Source organism: Rhinatrema bivittatum, chromosome 3 (assembly GCF_901001135.1).
Source record: "Rhinatrema bivittatum chromosome 3, aRhiBiv1.1, whole genome shotgun sequence".
Classification (NCBI taxonomy): Eukaryota; Metazoa; Chordata; class Amphibia; order Gymnophiona; family Rhinatrematidae; genus Rhinatrema; species Rhinatrema bivittatum.
The window spans coordinates 380,203,670-380,215,199 of NC_042617.1; the positions used below are offsets into that span (position 1 = coordinate 380,203,670).

An 11,530-nucleotide genomic window follows, 5' to 3' on the forward strand; every position below is an offset into this window, starting at 1 on the left:
ACCTCTTCCTCAGCTTTCATCCTCCACATCCTCAGTCCCCCTCCCCATCCCCCGTGCTCTCATTTTAAATTCACCCCATTCCTTGTCCTCCTCCTTTGCCTTCCCTCCCCATCCCTGGTGGTCTCCCCTCCCCTTCTCTCCCCATCCCTGAGTTCTTATCCCTCTACTGATGCGTGAGATCTATTTTCCGCACTCCATAACAAAATTATATAGACATAACCACAGTTGGAAATTATTACATTTTTTATATCATAATATAAAAAATTGAAATGATTACCAATGTGCTTCAGAATTTCCTGATTTTTGCCACTGAATCTAACCCTGAGCTGCAGCAGAGAAAGTGTGGGGCTGTTCCTTAGACCTTCTGCTCCCTGCTGTCTGACTTTCTTGTGGGGGTGTGAGGAGTGACAGCACCAACAATGTCTAGGGGTGGATAGTAATCTGCCTCAAGGCCTTTTTTCGGTATAAGGCAGAATACCAAATGTTCATAAATAAATAAAATATCAATAAAACCCTAAATTCATCTCTGCACAAAGTGGCCAACCAGGTGGATAAGGCAATAGGAAAAGCCAGAAAGATGCTTGGGTGCATAGGGAAAGGAATGGTTAGCTGAAAAAGAGAAAGGTGATATTGCCTTGTGAGACCTCATTTGGAATACTGCGAACAGTTATGCAGAAACCTCGCCTGCAAAAGGATTTAAATGGGATGAAGTCTGTCCAGAAGATGGCTATTAAAATGGTCAGTGGTCTTCACTATATAGTATGTAACCCTTTTTTCATGTTTTTTACTATTTCCACAGAGCACACAAAAATATTTCTGCGGCTGTTTCCATCTAGGTTCTGTCCCACCCTGCTTGTTCCTCAAGGTGTGGGTTCTTTCTATGAGGGGAAAGTTTTCCTTCTGGCCTAGGCAGTGATGTGTATACTCTTAGGTATGTGTCTCTCTTCCACTCTGTTTGGTGCTAAATGATATGCTGTAGCTGGGGCAAACAGGCTGGTCAGAGGACTGGGTGTTCAAATGAAAAAATGTACTGATTATCCAAAAGTCAATGTCCAATCATTAATACAAGTGTGAAAACTACAGCTGAATTTCCAGGCCTGTGTAGCTGTTGCCGAGATCAGGATCCTTGGGATTTAGCTTATCACTCTCATCCTTGAGTGCATAAATGTCATAGCTGACTAGGGAAAATCTACTCTATGTGGGGTTCCCCTTAGATGTTGAAAAATCCTATCCGAGTCTCACTTTTCAGTCTCTGGCCCCCAGCCAATGTCTTGGTACGCTGGGTGAAGGTCCTGTAAAGGGTCTCCAGAAATTCTTGCTTCTGTCCTGATTCCTCTGTGTGGGATCTCTTGGGAAGAAAGGTCAATACTTGAGGAAAAAACTGGCTAATATAGCCCATATTCTTTAATGAGGAGGAATGGCACAAAACCTCCATACAACCAAAAAACAGGCAAAATCCTCACAGTCCCAAATTGAAGTGAGGAGTCACTACTGCACCTCCACCGCTGGGGAAGGGTCAGATACATCTTCTCACCCCTGGCCATTGGATGTGGGGCTTATCCTCACCACCCAGGTCTCACCCCAGTTAAACTCTGTAATCTGCCCAACAGGAAAATAAAAAATTCCTTCTCTCAATCAGAGGTAGATCTTAAACAGGCAAGGGGTGCACTGCAAAGGCCTCCTCACTAGAATCCTCCAGCTCCTTCACCCAGCTCCTTCTTTCTCAGAAGCCAACTCAAAATGACGATGTTTTCTCCTAGCCTAACCCCTTCTTCTGGACAGGGATTAAACCCCACAGACAACCCCAGGGGTAAGTGCTGTATGAAATGATTTATCCCACCTAGCAGTTACCTCAAGGGCAGGGAACTAACTAGGACCATCTAATAAGCAACCAGAGAGTCCCCCACAAGTATATGGGGAGAGACTTAAAGACTTAAACTTGTATATCCTAGGGCAGTGGTTCCCAACCCTGTCCTGGGGACCCTCCATCCACTCAGGTTTTCAAGATATCCACAATAAATATGCATGAGAGAAAATTTGCATGCTATGAAGACAGTGCATGCAAATTTTCTCTCATGCATATTCATTGTGGATATCCTGAAAACCTGACTAGCTGGGGGGTCCCCAGGACAGGGTTTGGAACCACTGTCCTAGAGGGAAGACAAGATAAATGAGATATGGTAGAAACATTCAGATACCTCCAAGGTATCATTACCCTTGAGATGGGTCTGTTTCAATGGAAAGGAGACTCTGGAATGAGGAGGTCTGGGATGTGGGTGACAGGGGATAGACTGAGGAGGAAACTATAGAAAAGGTGGTGGATGCATGAAACAGCCTCCCAGTGGAGGTGGAGGAGACAAGGACAGTATATGGGACAAATGCAGGGAATTTATTTGGAATGGTAGGGATTGTAGAGTTAAGGTATTGTGTGAATGGGCAGACAAGATGGGCCAAATGATCTTTTTCTATGTTTCTAAAATATGCAGGTCTACCAACCTTACATTCCTGGAAGTAGTTTTAAAATTACCCTGTGTCATCTCTCTTCTTGTTTAATTTTACAGACTCTTCAGAGTGGCATTGGACAGTATGGATCATGAGTCAGTCATCCATCATCTCTAAAGACCCTAGGGGAGTTATTTGGACATAGCAGCAAGGGATGCACAGGTGAAATTGATTAGAAAGAAGAAATGGGCTGATCTCTTTCTTAAGCAGCAGGTGGACAAGTCAGGCCATCCTGATGCTTTGGTCATATCTTGGTGAATACTCTTAGTCACAGCTAATCAGAATGATAAGGAGACACATTGCTTCCCTGAAATCTGGTTCCATGTCACAAATGTACTGTGACTGGACATCAAGCTTATCAACCACTGGAGATACTACAGGTCTTGAAATTTTAGAAGGCGAACAGAGAGCTAGGCCTTTATTACATAACATAACATTTTAAATTTATGACATGCATTTCCATCGAGGTGCTTAAGGCGAGGTACAATAAACTCATAAAGCTATACATAGTTAATAGAACTATAGTAATAAACATTTGGTAATCAAATAGCGATAAAACACTGCAATAATATATTATAGTTTTGTTAGATCATTCTTTTTTGTTGTTGAGAAACATGGACTACAATTCTCTTCAGAGAGGAGATATAGAAATGCACTCTTGAACTAATTAGTTGATGTTATTCCACTAAGCTATACGGTACTTCAGTACAAGGATGATGATTACTGCCTCCACAGACCCCTTAACCTCTAACAAATTAATAAGCAAGAGGCAGAACTCACATTTGAATCCAATTTTTCCACAATGTATCTCGGAGGACTGCCACATGGTCACTGATCCTACCAATTGGGCTGCTTTCTGGTTTCCAATGCAGGTGCAAGAGAGAGAAGTCAAAAGTGAAGAATACAGAAAGTAGCAATCTTTTTTTGAAGTACCTTTTTCCTCTTAATTTAATATCAGGTTTTCAGTTCCAAAGTTGGTACACTGCTATTGGAATTAGTAACTTACTTTGTTTACTTAGTGGCGATGTAAGACCAGAAGGCAAATTGACTTACCAGTGGAAAGCAGTTTGAGATGGGTTAAGCAGGTGCTTTATTTTCTAAAGATCATTGACATCATTCATCAATTTTCTACTTGTCCTCACAAATTTTAATAACCTAAATAAACCTTATACAACTGAGTTTATCTAACATTAGCTTCACTTACTAAATGTTATTAAAACCACCGAGTGAAATTATAGAAAAGATAGCTTTATTTGAGTGCTTTATGGAATAAATAAATGTTAATTTGTATAGGAAGTTATTTTAAAAAGCATGTGTTGGTGTTTTTTCTTTTTTCAAAAAGGTATGTGTGAATATGTGTTATAGTATTAAGGGCCTGAGGCAAACTTTATAGTGTCATTTATTTTATTTTATTTGTTTATTGATTGCTTTCACCATAGCAATCCATCTTTCAGCCACAATTCTTGCTGGTAGCTGAGCCCTTTATATGATCAAGGTTAAAATCTATGAATATTAAGAAAAGAAAAAAAATGTTTTATCTTGTATTCGCTACAAAAAAAGAAGGTAAACCCAGGTATTGCATCAATTATAAAAAAATACGAAATACTCATATGCAGACGTTAAGCATTTATTACAAATGATATTAAAAAGTTTATGATTAAATTGTATTAAAACTTTTTAATATCATTTGTAATAAATGCTTAAAGTATGTATATAGGTATTTTGTGTTATCTTGTGTTCAAATATGGGTATAGGTGGCTGTTTCTATCTCTTTAAGGGAAGTTCTGAGTTGCAAAAAAGCCTGTGGCTCAGAAGCTTCAGCTGTGTTGTTATCATGTGACAATAACATGGCCTCAGTATCAATAGACTGGCATCACAGGGAATTGTGCCCCTATGGGAACAGAAGCAGGGTTGGCCACTGACCCAGATTACAGAATTCTAAGCAATATTTTTGCATGCAGTTTCCAGCAGGAAGCTCAGAAAGGGAGTATTCTAAAACCCATACCTGTGTGTGATGTCATGAAAGAATAAAAAGCAGAGCAGCAGTAGAAATTAACACAGCCTGCTTGGTGTGTGTGTGTGTGTGTGTGGGGGGGGGGGGGGGTGTGTGCTCAGCTATGATGACACTTTGGCACTGTTCTCGGGGCCGGTAGAGCAATTTTTAAAGGATGCGGCCAGGGACAAGACTGAACGGGTATTACTTCTGCTCCTTTCTTCACCAGCAACTCCCATTTAAGTGGTGAGTGAGGGCCGGAGAAGTCCCAGAACCCTGCAACATTTTATGGGGGGTGGGAGAGGTTAGGTGAGGCCTAGGCTGGGGCCGGCTCAGCCCATCTGGGTAGGCTTAGGCACTGCAGTTTTTGTTGAGGGGGGGGGGGCAGAGGGGGGGAAACTTTTTACTTTTTTTTTCTTTAGAGGTTTATTTGGTTTTGGAAAATGAATCAAAGCTAAATAAACATTAAACAAATACAGAAATGAAGAAAAATGTTGGTGAAACAAAAAAAACTATTAAAATAAATGTCTTTGGCCTGTTCATCCTTACTGTGTAAAAGACAAAATATGAGAGGAGAGACCAGAGGGTCTAAAGCCAGCACTTTTAGGGCTACTATTTTTCTTTTTTTTTTTTAATTTTAAAAGTGTCTTACCCACCCTTCCAAGGTTCAGGCCGGGAAAGATATTGCAACTAGAAGCTTGTTGTTGTTACGGAAAGAGGACCGCAGAAAATAATTTGTTTTGTGAGGATAACTGTAAGTAGGGATAAGGAAACCACAAGAGCCATTAAGAGTGGTTCCCCTCACACATCCAGTGAACTAAAAGAAATGGGATACGCGCAATTTCTGATTTGCTTTTTTGGTTACAGGGTTAGAACCCAGGAATCCCAGGTATCCAGCAGATGAGGAAGAACCCTGCATCAGCCTATGGAAGATTTATGGTGGAAGCATAGGCAGGTTTTGCTTTATTGACTTTTGCTAAAGCCAGAGAAAAAAGGTATCTTTTGAAGAACATTGTGATGGGTTCAAGAGGGCCGAGATAGTTTGCACCAACTCTATTGGAACTGGAGCTGACTGTGGGATCGGATGGCAGCAGCTCTGGAGACCATGTCTGAGTGTAATTGTGAAATTACAACTGTTGCATACCCGCACATTTGCCTGAGTCCAGAGACTCTGATATGAATTGTACTGATTTGAATATTTATTTTATTTATATTTATTTATAACTTTTCTATACCAAAGTTCAAATAACAGAGTTAACGTGTATTGTACAACCTGTAAAACAGAAGTAGGGATTAAAAGGGACGAGATGAAACACAGTTTACAGAAACTCCATTTTCTTGTTTTGCAAAGAAGTAAGTGTGGAAACCTTTGTAAAAGAAGAAAACAGAGTTATTAACGAATGATTTAAGCCTGAGATAATAGAATAGGAAGATAAGTGCCTCCTAGACGTATCTTCCATAAGATCTGTACATCTGGTAGAATTCTGGGAATCAACTTTTACAGCTGCTGGACTCGCTATGAAATTCACTGCCTGAAGACTAAAGAAAAGAGCAATGCTTTTCCTTTAAAAAGCAAAGACCTTTCTTTTTATGGAAGCATTTGGGACTTAAGAGGTGATATAACCAGCTCAAAGTACAAAAGAATCTTGTATTAGGATGGCAGTTTATTAATTCATCTGGCCATGGTTAGCAGGCTCGATGTTTTTCATTGTGGTACTGTTTTGTTGTGCTTATATATATTTTTATTGTAAATATGTGTGTTTTATTGTAAGCTGCCATGAACTTTGAATTGTGGCATAACATGTTTAAAATAAATAAATAAGTGAAAACCAAAATGTAACTCTCCTGCCAGAAAGTTGCTGGTTAACAAAAGTGTATTGGTTAACAAAAAAAACCTGTCAATTTTGCATCAGAAAATTTCAGTGACTCGTCTGCTAACAGCTGATCTTGTTTCTTAAAAGAAGAAAATAAAAGTTGTTGCATTGATCAAAAGTCTGGTTCTTTGGACAGTGTTATGGCTTTTATGTACCTTCCAACCTACCTGGAGTCAAAAAACGTTTCTTTTAATTTCCACCTCAGCTTCTCCTCTCAACCTCCAAGGGCCACATTGATCAAGTAGGCGTTCCCATTACTCAGATATACAGAATAGAGAGGTAGGTTTGTGGGGCTCAGGGAGGATTTGTGCAAATCCCTATGAAGGAAGTGAGGTCCCAGATTCCATCCAGTATCGCCATAAGCCTCACTGCATCATCATGACACAGATAAAGTGTGGGACCAGAGCTGTATACACTTGCTCTATCTACTAGTTTACAATAGCATGAATGTAAAATGGAATGTAAAATTTTAGGGCATAGAGAGGATGGGCTAAATAGTACATGGAAGTTAACATACTATATGATATAATGTATGCCCACTAAAGCCTCATTTGCAATTTACATTGCATAATTAACATATGACTCCCCTTTAATTTTACTGCATGTGTGTTAACGACTTCAGGGACCAATTAGTATACATGCTAGGGCTTTATTGCATAGTACAGTATTCTACATGCATGGTATATAACCTACATGCTAGCCTCTAGTTCACAGGCCCCTAAGTCATATAGATATTTAGCTATATATAAGAGAGTGCAAAAATAAAGAATAGAATAGAAAGAGGAAAGGAAAGAGTTGCAGGTAAAGAGACAGGAAAGGGAGGAACATACTCAACAGCAAAAGAAAGAATATCCTTTTTACAAAGCTTGCATTGCCATATCAAGTAGTATTGCTACACATTTGGGTTCTTCTCTCCTTCCTGACCCGGAGGCCCTGGGTTCATTAGCAGCATGTGACAAAGTAAGGCTCGTGCAGGAAGAGTCCAAAACGCTTTATTTTGTATACGCAGTAGTATGGCAGGCAGTCTGCCTACTCACGGTTTTTTGATCTCGTTGTTCCCCAGACAAGAGGTGTTTTAGTTCTCTTTGCTGCACTGCTGCAGTCCCGAGGATGCTCGCTCAGTCCAAACAGCAGCGGATGCTCCGCAGCACACTGGCTGACTTCTAGCAGTGCTCAGGCATGGGATCTGACAGGCTCTACCTGGGTACTGCTGCCACTTCTGGGTCTGCTTTTGGATGGGCCTCTCAGCATCTTCACTGGGATATCCCCCATCCCCCATCCCCCTCTCTAGGTGCAGGGACCTCTCCTCTAAAGAGTAGCAGCCACCTTCCTATAGAGCTTCAGGCTCTCCTGCCTCTAAATAACATTAACAGCTCCTAACTGTCTCTAAATAGACAATAAACTACTACTTCAGCAACTTTTCTGATCACACTCATAGTTCCTATGTCTTTCTCTCTTGGCTTCTTAGGTTTATCTCTTTCTCCTAGTAAAATTCCCTGATGCCCACACCCTCCCAGCAGACCCTCCTTTTCATCCATTGGCTGCTTCCCTTGTCCTGTATCTGCATGCACCCACAGGCAGGAAGCTAACAGGCTAGGGGCTTTGCATTGTGCTTGCAGTAGGACGTGTGGGAGGGGTGGAACAGCACAGCATTAAAGCATTAATCCAACCTAATAGAGAAGGAGTAATATTACTGGTCCAACAGTCCTTTACTATGTGTTTAATTATATTTTATGGCTCCCGAGTCAAATGAATTCCATCTGCTCAGGCATCTTTCCTCTGGTCTTTAATATTAGAACATAAGAACATAAGAAGTTGCCATACTGAGTAAGAGCAAGGATCCATCAAGCCCAGCATCTTGTTTCCAGCAATGGCCAATCCAGGCTACAAGTACCTGGCAAGTATAAAATATTAAGCTACTAATGCCAGTAATAGCAGTGGCTATTCCCCAAGTCAACTTGACTAATAGCAGTTATTGATGAACTTCTCCTCCAGGAACATATCCAAACCTTTTTTAAAACCAGCTATACTAGCTGCCTTAACCACATCCTCTGGCAACAAATTCCAGCGCTTAATTATGCGTTGAGCAGAAATAATTTTCTCTGATTTGTTTTAAATGTGCTACTTGTTAACTTCATGGAGTGCCCCCTAGTCCTTCTATTATCCGAAAGAATACATAACCGATTCACATTTACCATTCTAGACCTCTCATGATTTTATAGATCTCTATCATATCCCCCCTCAGCCATCTTTTCTCCAAGCACTAACCTCTGATCTGGTCTGGTCTCTCTCGCTCTCTCTGTTAACTCTGCTTTTTTGGTAGGAATGCGCTGTCATTTACATGAAATAAAAGAAAAATGAATGGAATTTCATTTCCCTATTGTTCCCCATGCCATTTACAACTTTAAACTATCCAATTATAAAAAGCTCCCTTGCCTTAGCATTTTCCCAAGTCCCTTCTCCGGGCCTTCCGGAACAGCCCTTCTGCCCAACTTGCCTGCCATAATAATGTCAAAAAGAGAGACAAGAGTGATGCCCAGCCACCCCTAACCCATCATTGTATTAAATAGAAATATCTTCAGTTGTTAGTTTTGGTTCTGTGGTTCTGCTTTATTATGTATTGCATGGGACAAGATTTTAGGTGCAATTCTACAGGCTGAATATGGAACTCGCACAAAATGCTGATGCTAGTGAAAAAGCCAAGCTCAGCATACTGACTGAACTTGCTGAGATTTCTCTGTAGCTCCTGCGTGCATGAAACTGCAAGGCCAATCTCCTCTTATTCTCTTGCTATACAAAAACAATTGCAGACTCATCTTTTTGGCAGAGCCACAATAACTTCTAAGAAGAAAGCCACAGTTATTCTGTCCAGAGTGCATGCCACTTGACCCATGAATGACAGGGAGGATATTATCTGTGCCTCCCAGAGACATTGGCATAAGGGCATAAGAAGCAATGCTGGCCACACTGCCAAAGAATGTTCTATTACATTTGCTTGCAAAGGTAATCTAGCAAAACCATGTTCTATGTTTGCAAATTCTTTCTGAAAATTCAAGTACATGCAAATATCTACATTTCTGTATGTATACATATTATATTATAATCTAATCAGTATTATAATTGTGGTAATTATAATAAACCAGTTTATTTGGCTTTATTTGTAAGTCTTATCGCTTACTGTGGCATTGTTACCACTGTTATAGCTAATTCCCATCCCAGACTAGTAACAGTTTTGTTTCATTTTTGAAACAAAATGAAAGAAAAATGAATGAATTTTTTTTTTCATTTTCGTTTGCTATTGTCCCCCATCCCTTCTGCCATTTTAAATTAAATTCCACACCACTCAGTTGCAAACAAGCCTACCCTGACGTTTTCCCCAATTACCGCCCCCAACACGTAATAGCATCCAAAAAGGAGAACAAGTGATCCCCAATCACTCCTGCCTTATTAGAGCGATAAAAAAAAATGGTGCTGGCTGATCCGAGACTAGTGCCATTTTGATCCATACTTCACAGTGGACTCAGGTAAACCGGTGTCATTTTTAAATATCATACCGGCCGGGCAGAAGTGACTGGGAGTCACTGCTGACCCTATCTGGGCATTATCATTGTGGGTAAGATGGGGGAGCCGGAGAGACTGCGAGACTGAAAGAAGGTCTGTGGAGGAGGCTTCTTTTGTAATTGGGAAGGGGATAGGTTTGTGGGATTTAATTTAAAATGATGGCTTGGGTGGAAGACAGTAGAGGTTGTACTTTTAGTGCCTGCTGCTGCCAATAGCACACCAGAAACTTTCAGTGTGTGCCAAACAGTTTAGTACTCACTGTTGTAGCTTAGCATGCACTACAAGCAAAAAGCAAAAGCAGTCCAAACAATGAAACAAAATGAAACTCCCTCCCGCCAATAACTTGAAACAAAACAAAGAAAGAAAGAAAAAGCAGTGTACACCTTTACTTTCTGGGATATAGAAAAAGACCTTTTGGTCCCAATTTAGATGATCGCATTTCCAATGAGAGGCGCTCCAGAAGGTTCACATTCCTTCTGTGCTTGATATGTTACGGGTAGGTGTGCTGGTAGATCCTCCTCCTAATATTCCAGACACATTTCAGGACTTGTGGCTTAAATCAAAACTTCAAATAACATTCATTTGATTGCATGAGTGATCTTAAGCAAGTTATTTATGGATAAATGTCAATGAGCTTAGCTTAAACCTACCTTCCTAGAAAGAGCATAGCTTCCTATAAACCAAAATCTCATTGTTGTACCAACCTTATGATTTCCTGCTATTATCCATAATAGGTTAATCTTATAACAAGGCGTTAATTGCCACATTTGTGAAACTTCAGAATAGAAAGGCAAAGTCTTCCCAGAAGAAAAGAAAACAGAAAATGAGAATTAGAAATCTTTAAACTGCATGTAAAGCACACTAGTTATTAGTTCAGTAGGAAAAGAAAATCAAACACTGGCATGTCTGGATTTGTCACTAGGCACACTATCCCTGTGCATAGAGTGGCAGATATCTGAGGGGTGGCAGGCAGAGGAAATCAAAAGCCTCTGCTGCTGTTGCCCCTTCTGCTGTCCGTGCTGTGACCAGAAGAACTGCTGCCCAATGCCTTCCCAGCAGATATTGTTGCAAACCACCTTTGCCCTTACCCGATGGCAGTGGCAGGTGAGGATTTATTTGTTTATTTATTTATTTAGATCTTTTTTACACCGACTTTCTTGATACAAATCAAATCAACTCGGTTTACAGAGAACAAAGATCTTAACAATAACAATAAACACTAAACTATAACCAGAGGAAGTAAAAGTTACAATAAAACAAGGGAATACAACTGGGAATTGAAAATGAAGAGGGGGGAGAGGATGGCAGAGGATGGCAGAGTACTTACTTTTTGTTTGCTGTCTGATGTGCTGCTGGTTTGGACGAGCCCCATGGGATGGACTATGTTTTAAAATTGAAGGGTTTTTAATTTTGATTGCTCAGCCTTGGCTCTTCTTGTCTCATTGTGGCCTGCAGGAAGGGAGGTGGCTAGGAGAGGATCTCAGGAGAAGAAAGAGCCAAGCAACTCTGTCAGGCCACACTGTGAGTTGGCGGGGGTCCAAGAAGACAGAACCTCTTCGTCCGCTTGCACCTAACAACAAAAGGCCCAGAATGCCCACTA

General features: G+C 40.6%; 1 long non-coding RNA gene across 1 annotated transcript; it reads left to right on the forward strand.

Annotated features, from left to right (window-relative positions):
• Window positions 1-456: 456 nt before the first annotated feature.
• LOC115088800 lies at window positions 457-6,203 on the forward strand. Its single transcript, XR_003855892.1, has 3 exons — window positions 457-931; window positions 2,562-2,664; window positions 5,363-6,203. It is a non-coding gene; the product is annotated as an uncharacterized LOC115088800 (long non-coding RNA).
• The last annotated feature ends 5,327 nt before the right edge of the window (window positions 6,204-11,530 follow it).